Genomic DNA, 18644 nt, shown 5'->3' on the forward strand with positions numbered 1-18644 from the left:
TGAAATCAGAGCTTCCTAGGAGACAATGATAAAGAAGTGGTAACAAACAAGTGGTTACCAAGCATACATATTTTCCTTTATTGTTGGAAAAGATCATCAGAACCACTATTGATTACACTACAATTACACAAAGTAGGGAAGGGGAAACGTTAGAACCCTACTAAATGACTTCCTTGGCAAACAGCACTGTTATTTCTTCAAAATCACATACAACTAAATACTTAATTATTGCAAAATAATTGTAGAATTATAGAACAGAACAGGTTGGAATGCTCTTTAGAAGTCATCTGGTCCATCTACCTGCTCAAAGAAGGGCCAACAGTGATCAGGCTGCTCATGGCTGTTCCCAGCTGAGTTGTGAGCATCTTCAAGCATGGAGGTTCCACAACTTCTCCAGCAGCCTCTCATGGTGTTTTTACCACCCTCATTGTAAAAACATCCCCAGATCTAATTAGAACTTCCCACATTGCAACTTGGGTGGCCATTGCCTCTTGTCCTATCACTGTGCACCTTCAAGAGAACTCTGCACCTGCAAGACGAGTCTGTCTCCCCTACATTCTACTACTTTGTAGCTGAAGCACAATTAGATCTCCCCTTAGCTTAGACCCAGCTCTCAGCATCTTCTCACACATCACGTACCCCAGCCCCTGAGCACCCTAGTGGCCCTCCCCTGGATTTGCTATAGTAGGTCAATATCTTTTTTGTACTGTGGAGCTCAAGACTACTCTTCCAAGTGCCGAATGGAGGGGAGCCAATCACCGCCTGGACCTGCTGGCATTACTCTGGCTGGTACAGCCCAGGATGCCCAGGCTGACTTTCTCCTCTGCAAAAACACACTGCAGACTCATGTTCAACTTGTCCACTGGATCCCAGGTCCTTTTCTGCAAAGTTTCTGTCCAGCCAGTCAGCCACCAGCCCATTCCATTTTCACGGGCTAATTCCATGCCATGTGCAGGACTTTACATATGCCTGTGCTGATCTGTAAGCTGTTGTTAGCTCATCACCCATCACAAACCAGTGTTCCTTATCTTCCAGCTTTGTACTGTCAAAGCCTTTAATGCACTAGCAGGACTTAATTGATCTGACCAACCCCACCTGAGACCCCCATCTATGCCTGCTATGCATGGGCCCTTCTAAGTTCAGGCCTGGGTTTGCTGTCATCTGTATTCCTTAATTGTTGTTTGAACGTCCTAGTTTGACTTTGAATTTGGCTAGTAATTGTGCCTGATGATCACTGAGCTGTCAATAGGACCCATCCTGCTTTGCTCATCTGCCTGGTCTGCTGTGGGGCAGCACACTGCTGGAGAGAACCTTGCCTGGCTTGTGCTGTTCCTGCTCCTGCCTTCTAACTCACCTTTAAGGAACAGCATCCCTCTTGCTGCTAGCTGGCATGCTCTTTTAATGGAGCCAGTGTCCGTCCAGTGCAGCACTCCAGCCAAGTGGACTATCTCACCAAATCTCTCTTATCCCACTGGGATCATAGCTCTGCACCATTCATGAATTTCTAATATCTCTTCTGTTTCCCATACTGATGCATTTGTGCAGTGACACTTGAAATGGACCCCCAGTTTTTCTGCTTTCACATAAGGAGTGTAAGGACCATTTCATTAATGTTCCCCCATACCTTCTTTTCTCTTTAGTCATCATCCCTTATCAAGTATCATTAAAAGCCCTGCTGTTCAGATTAGGAAGCTTGCTGTCAAAGATTGTTTCTCCTCCGTTTGTCAGAGGAACTCCTGTTTGTCCAGCAGTCCTCATTTCTTAGGGAGGGTCCCCTGGTTATAAAAAATAAAGACCTGGCACAAGCTTTACAGCCAGGTGTTGGCCTGCAGAATGTACCTTCCTCTTTATGAATGCCTTCCCTTTCATCAGCAGTCTAGGAAAATGCCATCTAGGTTCCTATTCCTTTCACCTTTACCTCACCCCCAGAGTCCTGTTCATTTGCTGCTGTGGCAAAATTTTAGAAATAGGATGCTCCTACAGTTTTCAGACTTATGGTATGGCCATATTTCCCCACTTCTTTCTAAGTTCAGTTCTTTTATCATCTTCCAAAAGTCATTGTTTCCACTAGACACAAGTTGAATTCCAAATTCTAATAGAATTTGGAGCTATGTGGGTCTTGATCTAAATCAACAGGGCTACTTCTATATTGCTAAATTTTCTTCTCTCTGCTGATTGAAAAAAATAACATAAAAAACCAGAAAGGACATGCATGAAGCTGAATGACACAAGATATAAGCAATCTGATCTTAAATAATCATCCCAAATCATTAAGCAATGTTGCAGCTACAACTGAAAGGAGTTACATTTGTACTAAGGCAGTTTACTGCATTAAAAATGAGTCTATTTTGTTGTATCTCTGATTTAACCTTTTTTTTTTCAACAAGACTGTAAAAGTTTCTTAACTTATAGTACAAATGAGCTTTGTGTGTAATTGGTGCTGAAGACCTGGTTATGCCCATGAAGGCATAATTATTACTAGCAGAAAAAGTGCCATCTGGAGGTCCCCTTTGAGACAGTCCATCAAGTCAAACCATAAATGGCATTACAAAGGTATTGACAATGATACCTTAAGAAAGAAAAAATCGCTGTAGATACTAGCCTGTGATCCATTCATTTTGTCTTCACTGTGAGTCACAACATCCACTCAGACCACCAGTTACAAAAAAGCTCCTACCTAAGGATAAATGCATATACTTGAAATGAACCAGAAACAACAGTAAAAGGAAACAGCGCTAAGGAAATGCATCTATTGCATTCAACGCTTCAAATGCCTGTTACATGCATTAGTTTTACATAGTGAATAATACAAGCTTTATTAATATTTCACTGCCTTTTCTTGATTCAGAGTTAAGAACAAACACATTAGTATTATGTAAAGAAGATAAAGAGAATTTAAATGTTTTGTTTATACTCTCCAAGATACAGTACATTTTCAGATTTAATCAATCTGTAACCTGCAGGACTGTAGGCAAACTCAAATGAACAAATAAAACGTATCTACTGAGGCTTCACGCTGAGAGCATATTTGATTTGTTAGATTGGGCATGATGCTTCAATATTGTTTGCATTTAAAGAGAGCCAGTGTGACACAGTTAAGGTCAAGAACTTTCCTTTATTAATTTTTAAAATGTTCTTTTTAAAAAAAAAAAGAAAAAAACCCTTCAATTTCACAAGAACTAATGTATTTCTGATCTAGAAATGAAATAATTAATAGGACACCATAACCTGTATGTAATGTGAAATGCTCTACAGAGCAATTTTCAACATATTCCAATTTTCTGCTGGACTTCTTCAATGAACAGTGTTGGATTAGGTGATTTCTCAGAGTCCCTTATGGCCTTCTTTTTCTGCCTTAATTAATTTTATTTCTGTGCCCTGTAGAGTGGCAAATCTATAAGAATTTAAACCCTGAATCAAAGAATTAGAAATACTTTAAATTTGAAAATATGCATGAATATACTTATAGGCCAGTTTTCTAGTAACTACTTTTATAAAAAAGGAAAGTACATGCTCTTATAATTATCCTGTTTATAAGAGGCCTGATTCAATAAGGACAGAAGACTTGACTCTTTCTGAAAATTGGAACCTTTTGAAAGTATTTCACCTTGATCATCCAATGGTTAAGTTACTTAATATTCACATTCATAATTTTATCTTCACATGAAAAATACTGATTATTAACAGTATTTTCCTTTTTCCTTCTATCAACTTTAGTAGGAATTTAGCAAAAAATAAGCAAGAAATTTAAATTCAAATGATAGCCAGGATTTAGCTAGTAGCCCAGAACAAGATGTTTCACTGTGGTCTAATTACACCAAAATGTTTACACAGTACCACTAGACACAGACATTTTCTTGAGTTTGGTTCAGCAATATACAGGTCACTACACACTTGCTATCTTAAAAGCATAGACTAATAGAGAAAGAGGGACAAAAAAGTAACCAAGAATAACTGCAACCCCATACACCTTGTCAGACACTACTTTCAATTAGAGTTTCTCTTCGGACTGTAACTACTCTCTAAACTAGATGGACCCAGACTTGTAGTAAAATGTTGCTATGCTACTCTAGAAAATCTAGTCTCTTTTGCTCATTTGTTACTTAAGTCCTGAACTTCAAGAGAGATTTGATACAATTGATCATCCAATTAATAAACAGTAGCATGAAATTAACTTCTGTAACTGTACATTTATATTATAAACATTTTTTAATGTATTATCCTTCACCTAAAACAAATGCAGTTCAAACTACACTCTTCACATCAACTAGACCCACAGAGGCATATTCATTTTTTAGTATGGATGTCTCTGTTAAACTACAGAAGGTATGAAGATACCTAAGAGCAGTGTGACTTTCAAATTTCTAACGTTTTCTATGAACTACATTTAAGCACTTCATTGTCATAACTCCCTTGCAATATTGCAGTGCACACATTAGATGAAGTTATATTGCTGAAAGATATTGTACTTTAAGGCTAGCTTCAGAGCCTGTTAGTATCATTACATGGGTTTTATTTTCTTTCTTCAGCAAGTAAAGGCCTAGGTTTCAGCAAGTCTTACTCTTCATTTTCAGAAATCTGTAGTTGTTTCATATACAGTTAGTACCACTGAGGAAGCACATTTAAAATCTGTCACAATAAGTCATCAACATGACCACTTGTTACATACCAAGTTGCAACTCCTTTTTTATTGCCCTGGAGAACTTTTCCTTTGGGAAACTTTATGGAAAATGGAAAGGGGAAATGGAAGTCTTTAAGGAGCTTTTGAAGAGAGTTTATGCCCACCAGAAAAGTTCATTGAACCACAAAATACAAACTAAGAAAAGGCACAAAACAGAATTTAAAAACAAAATAAAACCAGCCTACCAACCAAATAAACAAACAAACAAAACCACCAAACAGCAGCAACTAAGGCAGAAATAAGAAATTAGAAAGTGTGCCCACAGTGGAAAAAAAAAGTAGTTCATGCTTTCCTGCAGAAAAGAGTTCACTTTTGCAGCAGATTAACTCCCAGACAGTTCACTATTGCAACAGATTAACTCCCAGACTGAACTGCACTGACATGTTGGTCTAGACTGTTAGTCCACAACTAATATATAAAATAAAAAATGACCAAATGCACATTTTTCAAAGTTCAGTCTGTTGAGATGGTAGTCCACAACCACCCCACAATCTCCTCAACGTTTCAAATAAAAAGATGTTAGTTTTAAAGCAATGTTTTCATTTGTGTTTTTATACAAAATGACATTACACATGAATATCAGTCTTTTACCAGTTGCTACATCATGTACACGATGAATTATATATTTAAGTAAAATGATAAGAATACCAAAACAAACAAACAAATTAGAATTCTCACTTGTCTTTGGAGGCATAAATTATAATGCAATGCTATTGTGCATACTCTGATTCCAGAACTTTCACTGTGCTTCAGATTTGCTGTGTAAAATCTTTCTGAGACACAGGATATAAAGACTGCTGAATAGTTGAAAAAGATCTCTTTAAAGTTAGATTTTATTAGAAAATAATGTTGATAAAATTATGATAAGCTTTTTTTACTGTAGTTACATGGAATCGTCTCCCTCATTGTTCCTTGTGTAGTAGTTGTCTTAGGTGTATTCCAAGTTTATAAGAGGAAGATATGTCTAGAATATGACTATGAAAAAATAGACCTTTTTAGGAAGAACAGCTGGTAAAGGACAGGAAATCTTCCCTTGTATATGAAATTCAAAAGTTAGAAAAAAACAGATCTGTTAAAATTTCTATATTGAAAATAAAAAAGAAAAAGATAACCTCTGCCTATAATCTCGGTAGAGCCTGTGTGTGCAACACATCACAAAATAAGAAGGTGCATGAAACAATCTATGAAACATGGAGATTTTAATTATCCAAATATAAGGAATATTTCAGCAGTTATGCAAAGTCAGAATTCATCTCATCTGACTCTGCATTTCCACAGTGTAGATACTATTATCTAAGTTATTTTAGACTGTTTTCTCTGAAAAATAGGCACTGTTACAACATTTTTTTTATCTGATACTTTTCAGACTTCCACACAGGGTAAGATGCACCACACCTTAGAAGCACATATCTTTCTCCTTTGTTTATAAGACTGGATGCCTATCTCAGAGGTAGTCAGCTATATTTGGTCAGGCTTTATGACTCTAAATCCCCACCCCACCCCCAACCCTGTTTTAAGAGCTTTGTTAACAATTATTTGATACAAAGGAGCACTAAGACAAATAAAAAAGGTGCTCTAGTTTGACTCTGCAGTTGGAAAGAACTGACTGAGAAGGTGAAAGAAAATGTAAGAACAGTCATGAAATGATGGTGTTCATAAATCAAGGGAAGGAAAAGGAAGGGAAGGGAAGGGAAAGCATAATAAAGGCAAGATATTTTTAAGAATGTTGTGTAATCTTTGTTTTTGGAAGTGTAAGAAAAATGTAAGCAAAAATCCACCAAACAACCCAATGCTGTTGCAGAACCTACCTTTGAGGCAGAGTAGATGACCCTTTGAGTTCCCTTCTAGTCCTATTTACATGTTCATAGAATTTATGACTTCTACAAAGAAATAGTGTAACCTCAACCAGTAGTCACATGGACAATGTTACTTCCAGAGTATGAGGCTTCACAAATTAGGATCGGTTTGATGTCAGTCACTGGAGGCGGTCACATACTTTTTCTGTGAGTTACGTCCTGAGAGTACAAGACATACTTGATCATTCCACACAACCTGGCACATTATTTTGTTTGTGGTGATTTTACATAAAGCTTTTCAGACTTAAAATTCCCTGATTTTTCCTCACTTCTGTATAATTTTTTTAACTACAGACAGATCTGTTTAAAGCATGCACATAATGTGATCACATTTCAGTCAAGAATACTATATCTGAAAGCTGATTTTTCAGTTACACTTAGGAAAAGGATATAATGTTCAAATCCATTCTCTGAAGTGGAGGTTTCCACGTCAAGGTAAAACTGTTAACTTTTTTGCGGTGTGACAAAAAAACAATATTACACTTCTGTATGGCTGGCTCTACAAAATAAATTTCTCAGTGGAACAGAAAATGATAGACTTTTAATCCTGTTTGCAGTGTACAGTTTACAAAGCATTCCCAAGAGATCCCAAACTTTACTGGTTAATGGCACAGAGTGTACTTGCTCTGAGCTGATTACATTCTGGTCTATAGTTACCAATTAGAGAAACCAATTGCAGCTCCAAATTGTGTCAGCAGAGTTTGACCTAATTTGATCCTGGTTAATCAGTTACATAAACAAATTCTGTTTATAGAACAAATTGAATTTGAGTTAAAGAAGATACAATATACAATATAAACCCCAGACCATACTTTAGCTATAAAAATGTAATCAAGTGTATTATTTAGAATAACTTTATTGAAATGTAAAGGAGTCCCCTGGAAAGAAAGCATGCTTGGAGAAGCACACAGCTTACTGCAGTAGCTACTATCTTATTATCTGCTGAGAATCTTTTATATTGAGCTGTTTTGTAAGGGTTAGTAAAGTACCACTCAAGCTCTTTTTTTATCTGAAAAGAACTAGGAATATAGATTTAAAATTAGTATTTCAAAAGCTGATGGAAGCAGTAGAACTAGGAAGTGTATGGGTACCTATATGCCAAATGTGTGAGCTATTTGGCAGCTTCTTAATTTTTGTATTTTAACAGCATTATGTTGTGATTGGCCTAATTACATTTTGGAATTCTCAGCAGCTAGAGACATTCACAAAGACCTTAAGTTTGGAGTAATATATATCAGATAAAAAGTCCACATATTTTTGTTTCTCTTGGGTATCAAATGTTAGATATCAACTTACACACAGTACAAAACTGAAAAAAAACAAAAGGCAAAAAAAAAAAGTTAAATATCAATTCCAGACAGCGATGGAATCACAGAGTATGAACAGAAGATGGAAGCTATGAAATCAGGATTGTTGAATGTGGAAGGGAGGGGAATATGTTCTCTAGAAAGAAAACAGAAAGGAAGACAGTAGATAAAAATATCTTGCTGAAAGCTTATAGAAGGTGGACATTTCTGAAGGTAAGACTATGAGAAAATACAGTGATCAGAGGAAAAAAGAACCAGTAAAAAAACAGAACTAGTAAGAAAGAAGCTAGTCTTCAGCAGCAGTTTATATGTGAGAAATACTTTGATGTCAGGTGAAGGTCATGCCTGAGGTTATCTCCGCTGGAGAGGAGGCTGAATATCAGTTGGAGAGAACAGTCTTCTAATTACAGTGGAATCTGATTCAAGTTAGAAGGAATCTATCTGCTTTGCCAATAGGGTGACTTATGTTACCTCATTTATCAACCTAAGGGTCCTAGATATGAGTAATGTCAACTTTGTTTTAGTGGAAAGCGTCTTTTCGAAGCAGACTGAATGAAAAATGTCAATGTTTATCAATAAGGACTCATTCATAATACCTTAATATATTTTTTCATTAATCCCATCATGTTTATTATATACTTCTGCAGTCCTCAGAGCATTTAACTGCAAGAGAAACAACATTAAAACTATCTATAACTTCCACAAAAATTAGAGGTTCAGGCTATGAATTTTTGATAAGCAGTAAACATTTGTCGATCGGCATTATTGGGCAAATAAGTAGTATGACATACTAGATCTCCATGAATAAACTCTTATGCAGCTGCTACAGTTCTAAGGGGAAGAAGAATGATTTTGCTAAATACTATTGTGAACACTTTCATTTTATAGCAACTTATTCTGAAAGTAGATAATGAACTGAACCGTATGTTATACTACAACTTGGAACAAATGTACTAGAGAGCAATGAAAAGCAAGACAAAAGACAAAATCTCAGTGCAGTTTTCAAAGAATTACTTAAGTCTGCAACTTTATGCTTTACTGATGAATCTGTAAATAGCTGAGGCACACTATCCCTGCATGGTGTAGGCATTGTACAGTGGCTTATAGCATAATTGCCACAAGTATTTCCTGGATTCTAGATGTTTAGCCTTTGCTAATCAATATATTTTGTACATCATTGTTCTCATAGTAATTTATCCCTTCCCCAACACTTTTTTTTTTTTTTTTAATGCTTATGACTTTCTAATAGGATGAAGGATATGGATGTGAGATACACACACACACACACACAAAAAAAATATTAAAAAAAAATAAAATTCTTAGTCTCCTTTCCAAGGCCTGAGCTAAAATCCATTGCATTTAATGGAAAACTCCTATGAGCCTTAAAGGCTTTGATTCCTGTGTCAAGTGGGATCTTAGCTGCATGACTAGCACAAGTACTCTCTGAAACATTTAATCACATTTATTCATCCTGCTCACTTACTCAGAGTAGAGAGTTATTGATCATAATCACCATGCAGTGGCAAAACTATCTTTCTGAACTGACTCTAGAGGTTGAGAAGCCAAGACATTTGAACCAGGAATCTCTTGCATTGTAGTACCAGTGCCATTTCCCTCTGAAGACAACACGAATGTTTCCACTTGTTTTGAGGACTTTGCAATGAGCTCTCCCTTTCTTTATCCTTCTGCAGTTCCACTGACTGTGATATATTACATTTTATTGCCACCAGTGAGAAAAGTATCATGAACTTATTTGTCACAACCATAACAGGTAGGCAAGTTATCAAAGGATGGGTCTGCCTATGTTTTTTTCCAGTCCACTCAGGAGAACACAATAAGACATTTTTGCATGGAAATTTGGGATGTATGTGTGTACTGATAGTGCAATTTATGGCCTGTCTGAATGCAACAAACCTTGGCATGCAGAGCAGCTTCTTATTCATCAAGAGTTTAAAAGGATGCTGTAAGAAAAAGCAGTGTAACAAGGTGATCTCTAGTAAGGGGTTAGGCTAATCTCCAAGTGCAAACAAGTTGTTGAGACAAATAATATTGGAACAGAGTTGGAGTTGAATGAATGACCCTGACAACCTATACAGGTGGGAAATGGAATAAGATAGGTGGAAATTCAGGTGAGAAATCTTAATAGTTGTTGTCAATGCTACCCTATAGTTTCATGGTAAGGTTCTGTGATAATGGAAACGCTTCCTCCTACTCCATTTCCCAACTCTCCTGCTCTTACCTTCTCTCTGACCGTCATAACCAGACAATCCACAAGAGCTTCTGAGAGTCTTTGAGCATGTCTGCTTCTGAGTCTTTAACCATGTGTCCATGGTTAAGCTAGGCTTCAGGGTTTTCAAAAGTGTACAAGGTACAAAAATACCTTGTAATGTGCTTGTATTCCTAAATTATTTGGGTAGAATTTATTCAATGTAAATACAGCTAATGAAGGGATTACCCATATAGTGTGTAGATACCCTCCTGAAACAACATGAAATATTAAAGGACTGTGACTCAATCATATTTTTTTACCCTAAGAGCTGTAATCACCTATGAAGTTAGCAAAAGGGAATCATGGTTCCTGTGTTGCCTCATGGTTCAGGAAAGATGGGTGAACTCCAATTTTCTAATCATTCTATACTCAACTACATACTTGGATTCAGTGTGGCTGAAGTGTCTTTCATCTGTAAAAAGTGTTTCTTATAATTTGGAGAATCACTGTTGTGGCTTGAGGCAAACCTTGTACATCTTAAAATAATATGATCTATAAACTATTATTGTTTTATCTGTCACAGTCCAAGTCATTTCAATATAAAAAAAAAAAAAATCTTCCAGAGAGTATACCAAATGTTCATAACCTTCTCCCATTATAATGTTTCTTTCATTACAATGTTTTATTAAAAACACTAAACCCTTACATAGGGTGGCAAAATACATGTCTTTAACCATTTTTCCTGGAGATGTCACAGCTGAGCTTTCCCAAGATTCAGTTATTTCTTCGTATTTTCCTTCTCCTTTACTCTACAGATAAAGTATATCCTGTATTAGATTTTCTTGGGCCATTAACATTTTAGGGACTTTTACATTGCATTATATATAACATTGCTTTTGTTAACAAAAAGCAATGAAAGAGCAAAGATTTTACATGTGGATACGGTTTCATTCTTTGGTGGACACAGCCTTGATTGCTGGAGTTAGGTACTGCATGCTATAAATAACTATGAACCAATTCCAGCAATCAAGGCTGTGTCCATCAAAGAATGAAAGCATGTACGCACTTATAAAGTAAAAAAAAAATAATAGCAGATTAAACATGTTTTTCTTTTTTTTTCATTTCAGATAATTGAAGCATTTAAAATGAGTAATCAAGCTGTTTTCCTAAGTATTTCCTGACAAACACAAATAATTATTTTTGACTTAAAATTAACATAAAGGAAAACTAAAAATCTCCTTAAAAACCTTATTTAAAATTGAATGAAAAAGCAATACTATTTACTGGGTTATTGTTACTTCTTCATGTCTCAATATGATAACTTTTTCTTTTACACCATTTCTTGTCTCCTGTTTCAGTCTGCTTTCATACCAAGGGATAGACATGAATAAGGTTAGGAATATTTTCATATTAAAGCAGAAATTAAGCTTCCACCACTTATCACTCTCCATCTCTCCCTTTCTCTAATATGGAATATGGTCACTATTAATTCCTTTTTTAAACATGGAAAAAATACTGATATAAATGCACACTGGTAATAGATGAATATATATTTATATATATGTATAGAAATGTATACTAATTTAGTTTAATTAAAGAAAAGACACATTACAGTCATCTGACTTGAAAATCACCATTATTCAAATGAGTATTTAACAGTAAAAGAAAGAAATTGTAAAACCCTCTTCCACTTTCAATTTTTATAAGAGTTCTTACATATATATAATAGAGCCTTGAACCTGACCCATGATGCTGCAATCAGAATGATTCAGACATATTTAGTCTGGGCATAATCAAAATACATATTTAAAAATATATATTAATCAAGAAATTATGACAGTGATTTTTTTTCCAGATTTCCTGTTTGACAGCAATCAAAAATAGATAATAGAATTAGAAGTCACATTAAAGTATTCTTAAACAAACTTTGTAAGTAATGTCCACAGCAGTAGATTAAACCCTGTGTGCTCCTTAGCACTGACAGAAACCAGCAGCAAGCAGCCTGCATCTATATAGGTAAAACAGCTTCTCAGTTGGTGCTGTGCCACCTGTTTCCTGGGAATTACTGACCCTGGGAGCAATATCTCCAGGATCATGCCAGGGGCCTGATTTCCCAGGTCTCAGCTTGCTTCGGCCAGGAGCAAGCTGTGGCTGTTCTCAGACATTGTATTCCACCTAGAAAATATTTTGGGTTAATTTATGAGCACAAACACAGCTTTAGTATTCCAGTCTGCATAGATAGATCTTAAATGGATGGATGAATTTTGTCTTTAAAGAAACTTTCAGGAGATCCCAGACACCTAGTTAGGACTAATGAGATAAATTCTACAAATTTCCTTAAATATTGTCGATCCTTGGTTTTGGTTTTTTTTTAATGGTGGAAAAATCCCAATACTGATAGTTGGAAGAATTTTGCTACAAAGTGAAGACTGAATTTATCTAACTTGATTTATCTAACTATCCTGTGCTGACTACAGGATCATAATAAAGGTGGGTTTTGGTCTCCATAGCAATGGTGATATTTACATGTGTAAGTTTAACTTACTTAAAGTTAATGGGACAGCAAATCTGTGTTTTTTGTGCTTAGTCTATCTACACTACAGTGGTTGGATCATATTGTCACACTTGAGTTACTGAAACTGGATAAAAGCAGAGTGAGTGAAATCACTCTGCAAAAAATCACATAACATATACAGAGTGATACGTTTTGCTATAGTCTCCTATGTATTATTACTCTGAGCATCAGCAACATTCACTTTACCGCTACTGATCAAATTAGCTCAACTCTGAAGGATCCCTTAAACTAAATAGGGATGTGGATTGAAGTAATAATACAGAAAATATATACAGCAAAGCCAAACCCTCAATTGCAATGTTTTACAGTTATTTTTTAAAGAGGCCAGAATTCATGGTAAGAATTATAGTCATTTTTATTTATTTGGCTTAGTTTCCTGTAAGTATCTCTAGAGAGTGAACCTCAGTTTTCAGAGTATAAGGCAGTTAAGAGTAACAGCTTGCAAGTATTAAAGATTTTGTACTGCTTTCTGTCTGCTAGAGAGAATGCTGAGCTTAGTTTCTATGCCAACATATGACTGAATTTCATACTGTACACCCGATGATTTATTAACTGATATTTTCCTGAGAGATGGGTCATGTAAATACGTGTCTCAATATATTGTAGGATAATGATTTATCTAGTACATCTGCAACCTTAAGTTTTAGAATTAGATGTTGAATTTTCAATGATAAGAACTCTTTTATATTTTGAAGGATTTCAACCAAATACGAATTTGCGTACTTTACAAAGTATGTAATTGCCTTACGTATGTATGTAATTTACTTAGGTATGTAACTGATGTATGCAAAGTTTGATGGAGCAGCTAATCCTGGAAACCATTTCCAGGTATATGAATGACAAGAAAATCATCAGGAATAGTCAGCATGAGTTCACCAAGGGGAAGTCATGCTTGACCAACCTGATAAACTTCAGTGATGAAATGACTGGCTTGATAGACGAGGGGAGAGCAGTGGATATTGTCTACCTAGACTTCAGTAAGGCCTTTGGCACTGTCTCTGATACAATCCTCATAGAGAAGCTGTTGAAGTATGGGCCGGCTGAGCAGGCAGTGAGGTGGATTGAAAACTGGCTGAATGGCCAGGCCCAGAGGGTGGTGATCAGTGGCACAAAGTCTAGTTGGAGGCCAGTGACTAGTGGTGTACCCCAGGGGTCAATACTGGCTCCAGTCCTGTTTAACATCTTCATTAATGATCTGGCTGATGGGGCAGAGTGTACCCTCAGCAAGTTTGCAGAAGACACAAAATGGAGGAATGGCTGATAAGCCAGGGGATCATGATGCCATCCAGTGGGACCCTGAGAGGTTGGAGAAATGGGCTGACAGTTCAACAAGGGGATGTGCCAAACCCTGCCCCTGAGGAGGAACAACCCCATGCACCAGTATATGCTGGGGACTGCCCGGCTGGAAAGCAGCTTGGCAGAAAAAGTGTCCTGGTGGACACCAAGTTGAACATGAGCCAGCAATGTCCTCTTGCTGCAAAGGCTAATGGTATTCTGGGCAGCAATAGGCAACTCAAGGGAAGTGATCCTTCCCCTCTACTCAGCACTGGTGAGGCTGCACCTGGAGCACTCTATCCAGTTCTGGGCAAGAGAGGCATGGAGGTACCAGAGAGAGTCCAGCAAAGAGCCACAAAGATGACTAAGGGTCTGGAGCATCTGTCCTATGAGGAAAGGCTGAGAGAGCTGGAACTGTTCAGCCTGGAGAAAAGAAGGCTCAAAGGGAATCTTGTCAATGTATATAAATACCTGAAGGGAGGGTGCAAAGAAGATGGAACCAGGCTTATTTCAGTGGTGCCCAGTGACAGGACCAGAGGCAATGGGCACAACCTGAAACTCAGTAGGGTCTGTCTGAACACCAGGAAACACTTTTTTACTGTAAGGGTGACCGAGCACTGACACAGGTTGCCCAGAGACATTGTGGAGTCTCCATCCTTGGAGATACTGAAAAGCCGCCTGGACATGGTCTTGGGCAACTGGCTCTAGGAGGCCCTACTTGAGCAGGTGGTTTGGACCAGATATCTCCAGAGGTCCCTTCTAACCTTAACGATCCTGTGATTCTGTGACTTTCTTACTATCTGCTTGATTAGCAAAGTATGAAGTATTACATTTGATGATATCTGTTCACTCTCACAAAGATGAAGATGTAGATAAAAATGACTATTGTGCATTACCAAAATTAACATGTTAACTATTGCTATGCTCAAAACCTCATCATAGCAAATTTAGGACATTTACTTAAATTAATTATAAGCATCTACAGTTAAAATTTATCTGAGCAATTGTTTGCTGGAATGGAAGCTAGTGATTTCTGTAGAGTGCTGAAGCGTGCAGGCTTTTTAAAAATTTTGGTAACTTATTTCTTTCAGTACCATACCATTCTGAAGGTAAGAATTGTATTTTTTAAGACATACATGCTGTAGATCAGTGGACGAAGAGGCCCGATTTTAAGATATTCATCTTATGGGGAGTCAGATTATACTCAATGATCTAGAACTGTTACTATTTATAAGCACAGTGATAAACAAAATATTGAAAATATTAGTTTAAAGCTTTCTACTTCTTGACGTGGACTAAGATTTACAACTGGGATGTATCATATCTGACATCTACAGTATCCAAGCATTCTGCCTAAATGTAGCTATCTAAAATTATTTTAGGTGTTATGAGTGTCTGGCTTGGCCTTTATAACTTAGCCTCCACAACTTTGCCTCTTAGAAATGAGTGAAGATTTCTGGCAAACTGTTATATCTGCCAGATGTATGTATTCTTAAGCAGCCTAAAGCAGGTCAAATAGCAAAATGTACCTCTGTTCAACCATCTGAATCTAGTCCTTGGGATTTGATTCATATGCCCATACGAAGTCATCTAGTGCCATTTCTGTGGCATCTCTGACTATGATCCATGCCCCTTTCTCTGCAGCTACTGCTCTGGATGACCACAGGTATCCTCTTCATCTTCTATCTTTCCTGACAGTTGTCTTGGATACTCTAGGCATCTCAAATGGCACTAGACACTTAAGCATGAACAAGTTATTTGAGTCCCAACAGTATAAATTCTTGGATCTTAGTTCAGTTACTTAAACATAAACACCGAGGGACCATTTGAGATAACCTACACAAGGCCATAGCTTTCCATTGACAGCTGGAGGCCAAGGGAGGATACCTTAGGGTATCTAGTGGAATATAAAATGGAATGGGATATGTATGGATAGGTAAATATACTGAGTCCTACGTGGTTAAACGTAGGCTTGTGTCTACTAAGTATCTAAACTACCATTGCAATTAATGGAGATCTAATCAGTACAGTTAAAGAGAACTAGAGAGCTGGTTCAGTTCACCTTAGTAGAACAGACACATTTAGTTTGCAGAGCAGCACTCAAAACTCTATTCACTATATTTATTTCATTTACTATGAGTATGAATGTTTTTGTAACGGATTAAAAGTCTAAACTCACCTAAGCACTGGTGAGATGACATATCCAGTGCCTATACATATCGTATTATTTTATTCTTAATTTGCTAATAAGGTTGGGCAGTGCTCAGTCTACATTGATGGTTTAAATGATTTATAACCAAAGATCAAAGATTACTGATTCATGACTTCCTGCTAGCTTACTATTACTTAAATAATGAATTATTAGTAATAATAAAAGAAGAAAAGAAGTATTGGAAAATTGCTAGAATATGATGAAAGTGAATTTTAGCATATCAACCATTATATCTAACCAGAATACACATGTAAGATTTTACTAACTTTTTTCAACAAATTTTTAAGGACAGAAAATACTTTAAATTATTTAAAATTGCCTCATGAAAATACTGTATCACAAATGAGAATAAGTAGTGCTTAAAAGAAACCTGTTAACTCTAAGTGATTTTAGAACACTCATTATTGCCTCATAAATACTGTATCACAAATGAGAATAAGTAGTGCTTAAAAGAAACCTGTTAACTCTAAGTGATTTTAGAACACTTGTTTTCAAACATTGCAGGAATATAGTAGTTTGCAGCCTTAAAATAAATAATAAATCAGATTTATTCCCCCCCCGGAACAGAACGCAAAAAAACCTATCAATTAATTAGAAATAATTTCAACCATTTTTTTCTCACATCATATTATAAGGGATGCATTCTACTAATCCAAACCTGAAACTTTTCATAAAATCATACAGTCTTAGAATATGTTAGACTGAAGTGGTCATGTGGAGAACATCTGGCCCATCTACCTGCTCAAAGAGGGCTAACATTGATCAGGCTGCTCATGGCTGTGCCCAGCTGAGTTGTGAGCATCTTCAAGCATGGAGGTTCCACAACTTCTCCAGCAGCCTCTCATGGTGTTTTTACCACCCTCATTGTAAAAACATCCCCAGATCTAATTAGAACTTCCCACATTGCAACTTGGGTGGCCATTGCCTCTTGTCCTATCACTGTGCACCTTCAAGAGAACTCTGCACCTGCAAGACGAGTCTGTCTCCCCTACATTCTACTACTTTGTAGCTGAAGCACAATTAGATCTCCCCTTAGCTTAGACCCAGCTCTCAGCATCTTCTCACACATCACGTACCCCAGCCCCTGAGCACCCTAGTGGCCCTCCCCTGGATTTGCTATAGTAGGTCAATATCTTTTTTGTACTGTGGAGCTCAAGACTACTCTTCCAAGTGCCGAATGGAGGGGAGCAATCACTTCCCTGGACCTGCTGGCATTACTCTGGCTGGTACAGCCCAGGATGCCCAGGCTGACTTTCTCCTCTGCAAAAACACACTGCAGACTCATGTTCAACTTGTCCACTGGATCCCAGGTCCTTTTCTGCAAAGAACACAACAAGTAATAAACAGCCAGCTTGACTTCATAGCACTAATTACAACCCTTTGAGCTCTGCAATCTGTCTAATTTTTCATCCTCATTATAGTCCTTTCCAAGCCATATATCTCTAATTTGATTTTAAGGATAGTATGGGATACAATCTCATTGTGATTTTGCACCATTAACAAAAATGCTATTAACTTCAGTAGGACTATCTGTATTATTAGGCAGTTCATTATGAGCAACAAATAGAAATTAGAAACTTCCAGTTGTATTGGAGCTATGTAGAGTTATACAGATATTCACAAAGGTGTGTGAGCAGTAAGACCTGGAGGAAGAGGGCAAAAGTTGCATTCACATCTTCATGATTGTCTACCACAGTGCCCCTCATAGCATTTTAGATGACTGAAGTCATGTCAGGCTCATCTTGCTCCAACCTGAAGTTGCTGAGAATCATGATAAAAACATAAGCATTCTTCCAGCAGTGAGACTGAGCTATACATATTAAGCTTATATACCTCATTGCACTGCATCTATGCTAGGGCTACAGCAAGAAGTAAAAATATTCCCTGCTGTCTTTATGCATTTGTAAGGTCTGGATAATGCTGTCATCTGAATACCTTTGCACTACTTGAATAATATAAACCATTGTAGCAATCATTAGAGGAATCCCTCAAGGACACATTATCATGCTTTTTCTTTGGCTGAATCTTTCTTGTCATTATTCTAAAGAAAGAGAATTAAATGGATCCCCTGACACCTGAACAGTGTCAGATGGCAATACATGGAACAGCAGTCCCAGCATACACTGTGGATAAGCCCACTACTCAAGCAGTCTCAGGATTACAATACGGTTTTGTATCCCCATCCCTGTACTGAATGCTCTTAAGCTATGGCAAAGGATGTGGAAATTTGCCATGTACAAAAAGAATAAATGAGCCCTAAATAAAACCTTTTCTCCCCTTGATGAATAAGTAGCTCCCTTTGATGCTGATGGCAATTACTTGCATACATGAAGAAGAGACTATCCCCATACCTAGGAAAATTTTAGCTAGGCTTTGTGAATAGGCATTGTGAAGAACAGAATAACATGGAATTGCCAAAAACTTTATATGTGACTTTATAGTTAAATGGATTTTTGCTTTGAGGTTTTGTTCCTCCCTTCCCTTCCCTTCCCTTCCCTTCCCTTCCCTTCCCTTCCCTTCCCTTCCCTT

This window comes from Aptenodytes forsteri, unplaced genomic scaffold (assembly GCF_000699145.1).
Source record: "Aptenodytes forsteri isolate BGI_AS27 unplaced genomic scaffold, ASM69914v1 Scaffold144, whole genome shotgun sequence".
Classification (NCBI taxonomy): domain Eukaryota; kingdom Metazoa; phylum Chordata; class Aves; order Sphenisciformes; family Spheniscidae; genus Aptenodytes; species Aptenodytes forsteri.